Raw genomic sequence first — 6,511 nt, forward strand, 5'->3', positions numbered from 1 at the left:
AAAGAAAAAAAAGCTTACAATATTACTTATTACATTAATTTTGTGGGAAAATAAGTAGTGCCATTTTAACTGCTTATAGGATCAGATAGAAAGGAGCAGTGGCAATGCTTGACACACCAGCCCTGGATAGATTGCTGAGATTGCTGGCTCTGTCTGTAAATCCACGGACTGTAATCAAACTTGCAGTTAACTCCCCATATAGTTTGTGAAACCCATCAATAGCAAGGGCAGGCAACAGATTTACACAGAATGAAATCTAATTTGTTACACTGAAAAGGCCTGTTTGCATAATTTTTTCTTCATGGCCATGCCTCACTTTAAGACATATTTACATATTTAAGGAAGGGTTATGCAAAGTGTCCAACAAATTACAAAAAAAAAAAAAAAATTAAAATGCTAGAAAAGTAGAAAAGCCTTTTCAAGTGATGAAAGATGGGGAAGAGGATAATTCTAGTTTCTTGAATCTTGAACAAATTGCCTATGTCTGTTGTAAACACAGATGTGCAAAATAATCTGAAATAGATGGGACACAGTACATTTTCCAATATTTAATAACCTTTTTTCCCTTGCAGATAATCATGATTAGATGGAAAAGAAGCTTCATGGCATCAACTCAAGGTGCTTCAGTGCAATCATTAACTGGACTTGAGTTCCTCTTCCTCTGTGAAATACATAATCCCAGATGGGAAAGCAAGGCTCTGTCTGTAACACAGAGCCTGATTTATAGTGTTCATGGACTCCAAAGTGGGTAGAAGGTTCTATAGTGAGAGCTGAAATACATTGCTTCTAATAAGGACTGGGGAAAGCCTGGACAGTGAAGAGAGAAGTTGCATAATTAGATTGGTACTTGCAGCCACAGACCATGTAGAAGGTTAAAGCAGAAACAAGCCCAGAAGTGTCTCCAACACAACGTGGGCAGCATTGCGATGCAGCTGTGCTAAACCCCCAGCAAACTCACTTGGCCTCACACAGCAACAAACAAGGAGAGAACAACCAGAAAATTTCATTTCCACAACAATGCTCCAAAGACAGCTTGAAGCACAAGGAGAAGGGAAGGGGGCTGACACAATGTGACACTTTGAATGTTTTTGTACCGCTTTAACATAAAAGATTTTATAACTGAGGGTGAGAAGTCTTCCAACAAAAGTATCTGCTTAGAAACAAGCAGAAAACCTTCTGATCTCCTTCTGACTAAGAAATACAAGTAAGAAGACTTTTCTTTTTTTTTCTTTCAGTAAATATTTGAATTTTTTCTTTCCCCACCCAGAAGAAAAATAGTGAAAATAAAGCCAAAACCTCAGCATAAACTTCCAGATTATTTCTGTACTAATAAGTTCAAAGAAACAAACAAAAAATGATCTTTTTCTCCTCTTTCTATTTTGTTCAAAGATATCAGTGAAATGTGTTTTTTCAAATGTATTTTTTCTGAAAATCAGCCATTTTCAACAAAACTCCAGTTTGAGAATAAAAAAAATTCCTCTTCCCTTCTTGTTTCAATAGCCACTAACTGGGCTACAGTTACTTTACATGCAGCAAGTCCTCTTATCCTGAGCCTCTTTGCTTCAAGTAAGGAGCAACACATCGAGACACCCAGGTGCCTGAGGGTGACTATTGAGCCTGTCCCACCTGCACTCATCAGCAGGCCCTTTTTGTGGTTCAGTATTGGCCCGCTTTTCCACACTGGCAGTGAGCGAGGACCACTGGTACCTTTCAGAAGGGGAGGGACAGCCCAGTGACAGGCAGGAGTGCAGGCAGGTGAGAGCTACAGCTGCACCAAAGCCTATGTGTGGTGGTTATCCTGAATCTCCCTAAATGGGCAGATGGGAAAGGTGGCAGCAGGAACAACCTGGGTGTCTGCTTAGGAACATAATATGCGTGCCTTCACTAGCACCTGTCAGTACATGGAAGAGCCCAGCTGAGGGCATGGAAATACAGGGAGCTATGCAGCAGCTGCAGCTCTGACTGAGTAGACAGGACACCTGTTCCTCCTGATAACTTTTCTGTTCTGCAGAGAGGTTCTTCCAGTCTTTGGTGTCATAGGAAACAAGAGGAGGCTTGTATAAAACAGTCTTTAGCTGTTATGTCTTGCCATATTTGTCCATTCTATTGCTGTGATATCACTTGCTATTCTGTTCCCAGGTTGTCTTATCTTACAGACAAGGTCCTCTTACTGATTAGCACAAGGATTCATTCCTCTTCATCCCACTCCAGTGCACTATGAAAGCTACTAATTCCTTAACAAAAAAAATAGAGATACGGAAGCATGCCTTGCTCTGGTAGTGAGTTGTGGATCTGGTTGTGGAGCAACCTTGTGCTGTGATTTTCTCAACTGCTCTTTAATTAATTATCATACTAATTGCAGTGCCTGCCAAAGTCAGCTAGCTGTCTTGCCAGACACATCTTTCAAAATGCAATGCCAAGGGAGAGACATTCCAGCACCCTGTTTGGGGTGGTGTGTAGGGGAGTGTAGTCCAAGTACCCCATTCATTGGCCATGGGGCTGGTGTTCTGACCAGCTGTGGTCTCTCCTCACTGTTCCTCACGTGGCTCCCAAGTCCCGCCTGCAGTAGGTTAAAGATGACGTGGTCTGAAACTTTTGTGAGGTTACGAAAATGTGCAAGGGCATGGGAGAGAAGGAGAGAGAGAAGAGATTTTGCCTGGCTAAAAGTGCTCAGTACTAGCAGTGCTCAGGCGTCTGTAAGGGCAAGTTCCTGCATTTTGCCAGCAATGTGCCTAGTGGAGAGACTTCAGCATCCCCTCTTCTCTCATGTTCTTCTCCTGCAATTTGCTGCGTCTATATCTCTAACCCTGGGAAGAGAGCCTTCTCACTCAGGTCCCAGCCTGGCAGTCTGTGCTCCTGCTTGCCAAGGGGACAGTGAGTAGGATTAGAGAGCAATGCACAGTAACACCACCGTGGGAAAATGAATCTGTCATTTCCGTTGCAAGGAATGTATCAGGGAAGAGAATCCACTTCTCTGGCCTCTGGGCTATCTAAGGAGGGAGAGAATAATTGCAGGCTCTCTGCTCTTCCTTTATTTCACTCTACAAGGGTGACAGATGGTGTGTGGTGCAGCCAAGGCTGGATTCCAACTTGTATCTCCTTTAGTAGCTTGCAACTTACTGAGAACAGATTCATCCTTGGGCTGACATTTCCATCTCATCCCAAAGGGGATTTGTTTTAATTTTCATTTAAAGTTTCAGCTGACTTAGCATTGCTTCTCTGGAATTTTGCAAGTGGTAAGTAAAAACGCCCCCTTGGCCCAACACTCCTGCTGTGGACATCCAAGCCCAGTGCTCATGGAGTGAGGGGTGCTCCCCAAAGGACAGTTCAGCCTGCCTGCAGTCAAAGCACACTCGTGCAGCCTCCAGGAGCTACAGAGAAATCCTGCAGTGATTTTGTGTCTTTGCCTTTATAAGTATCAATTTTGCTTCTCATGGAGATTTAAAAGATTTCAAGCAAAGCCTGAGCTCAGTTAGCAATTTGCCTTCAAACTATGACCAGAAAACAGGCTGAGTTTACATACACACAGTAAAATTTCCCTGTCTGATCTATTCTATTTGCCATAAGTAAGCAAATGAGAAATAGTATTTATTTTCCCCTACTTCTTTCATTGCATTACTTCACTATCTTGACAAGTAGGCTAACATTTTCAGGAACAGATGTAGCTGTGGTCACTGCCCCAGAGATACTCCTGCCAAAACTAAGGCATGGCAACAAAAAGGAGACACGAAGAAGAGGAGAAGGGGAGAGGAAGGACAAGGGCCACAGCAATAAGATCTCACTATTCATCCGTCAACTTCAAACACAATGCAAACTATGGGAGAAACTTGCAAAATGGCAAACCTGAGTCCCTGGTCATGGAAGTCTTCAGATCCCACAGACAGGATTCTCCAGACTGGAAAACCACATTTTTTCTAGGGACCTTTTTTTTAGAGACAGTTTGTGAGGGAAGTGGGAAGTACATCAACTTGGCCTTCAGGGCACCAAATGATGCCATGATTGTCATCTACAGCCACAAACCTGGCAAAGCTTTTTTCAGTTTTTAAAGTTGCAAAGCGCTCAGTTTGTCACATTTACTGCGTAAGTCACATGCCTGTCATTGAAGATATTGCCACATAACATACCACAGAAAAGGCATGTTTCCAGCTCCTGCTGGAGTCCAGGGGCACCAGCTCTGCATACCAAGGGCAGCCTTGGAAGCAGGAAGTACAGTCAGTCCGCTTCAGGGTCCTCTCCACCAGCCAGAGCAGACACAGAGCAGATGGAAACTTGGCTGATTTGATGGTCTCTGACACCACCTTCCTCCTGACTCACTGCAGCTGTGCCTCAGCACTCCCGTGGGATCCTAGCAGGCAGCAGAGGGGATCTGGGTGAGAGTAAGCCACCCTCTGCAGCCCCTAAGGCCATGTGTAAGCATTTTACAGGAGAGTGAGAAGCTGAGGCACCAAAGATTGAAAAGGCTTGCGCCAAGGCTGTGTACAAAGTGAGATGCGTAAAGAAACCCAAAGCACAGGCTGACATCAGCAGGGCAGGCCCTCCACTTATGTCCTTCTTAAGGGATGTAAAACCAGGAAAAAAAAACAATGGAAAAGAAGGAAAAGTATTTTCTGCCTCCATCTCCTCTGGAAGTCACAGATATCAGACTCCACCACTACCTTAATCTCCTCCACACTCCCATCTCCCAGAGAGTCTTGGGTAATTTTTGTTTTCACGTATAGTGGTGAAAAAGTAGTCATGTGTGTTTATACACAAGTCTGCAGTTGTGCAGATGGTGGGACATCAAACAAAAATGGTTATTCTTATACACCTTCCTGTTTTCCTACTATGGCAGCCACCTGACAAAATGTCCCTGTGTTTAAAGTTATAAAGAGGCCATTCAAGGGATCACTAAAAGGCCTAGAAATCTCCAAGGATCAGACTCCAGGCATGAATTAGGTAATGGTCACATTAGCAGAGCTGTTTTTCCAAGGCAGCTGATAACATTGTAACTACCAAACTGTGACATAAATTTGCCCCAGGAAACAAGCAAAATAGCTCTGTGGGTTGTTTCAAATTACTTATCCTGAGGGAATTTTAAGAATTCCTGTTAAATAATAAGGGACATGTGAACTTGATTTTCGATCTGTCTGATTCCATGAGAACTCTGGGAATGCAGCTCTTTTAATTTATTGGTTCCTTTGTTATTGTTATTATTTCTTCCTCTGATTTTACAGTGTTAGGATTTAAAGTTGTTCGCATCCTTAGGTATTATTTTATATTGGTGTAAGAACTGAGGCTTCCAGTCCATTGCATGCAGGAACATGAAATACATTTTTCAACCTAAGGCAAACAAAAGGAATTTTTTTTACCTAAAACTCATGGGTAAATAAAATCCCATGAAGTGCCCAGTGAATACAGTGAGGGGACTCAGACAAATGAGGTGGGTTTTCACAACAAAGCAGTGAAAACTCACTTTGGCTCAGTAGGAAGGTCCCAGGAATGTGTCTGCTTTGCTGTTGGAAGTGGACCCTCTCACGAACCACTCACCAGTCATCCCAGACCAAAGCTGAGCTTTGGCAGGGCACACCCAACAGAGGCTGGATGCTGCCTCAGCCAACACAGCCACGGTGCACCAAGGCCTGTGTGCAGGAGCTAGGCTTTTCCTCTCCAGTGAAAAGAAATTATTAACTCTCCACTGCTGATTTATATATTCCTCCAAGCACTTTCCTGAGGCTTTCCTGAGGCCACTTTGATGCAAACCTGACAAAATTTTCTTTTGAACAAAATTTCCAATATACTGCCAAACAGCCTCAGCCTTCTTGGTGCTCAGTCTTACTGCTCAGCTCCTGTTGGATGCCTTAACTTGCCTCCAGTCCAGGACCAAACAAGCACTTTCCTATCCAGGAGCTGTAACACAGATTTTTATGCAAAAGGCACTTTTTATCTCTTCCACATGCTCACATTGCTCCTAACAGAGGTGGCTTTTCCCAAGGAAATCTGCATTTACCAGTCAGTCTGGAGACGCTTGGCCGCTTGATGCTTGAAGGCCAAAATGAGGACTCTCTTCCGTAGCAGTCTTGACCTAGATATGATCCTGAGTTCAGCTCTTGGAAATGTCACTAAACGTACACTAAGTGCTGCTGCAGAAAACGTGATGAGAGGCTGGGAATGGGATGACACTGCCCCTTCCCACTGGAGAGGCTGGCTGTGCATGGACCCAGCCCATGCACGCCTTGTGGTGATCCACCCCGAGGAGAAGCAGAGGTGCATGCAACTGTAGGCATATCCTGTGGTTTTCTAGAAGTCCTATGGTTGAAGTACGGGGTTGAACTGACAGGCCTGAGGAGAAACTGCAGAAACTACAAATAGCAGAAAGAATGAATACTACTGAATCTAGCTTGAAAACTGCTAGGCTTTCTTTGTTTTGTTTCAAAAGGACAAATGCTAGGGTATTTTTTATTTGCCTTCCGGTCTTTAAGGTTTAACATTCTCAGCATCAAACCCTCCTTTGTGGCCATGAAGGCTAAATATT

Source organism: Agelaius tricolor, unplaced genomic scaffold (genome assembly GCF_023055355.1).
Source record: "Agelaius tricolor isolate 1412-34295 unplaced genomic scaffold, bAgeTri1.0.p SCAF_4, whole genome shotgun sequence".
In the NCBI taxonomy this organism is placed as follows: Eukaryota; Metazoa; Chordata; class Aves; order Passeriformes; family Icteridae; genus Agelaius; species Agelaius tricolor.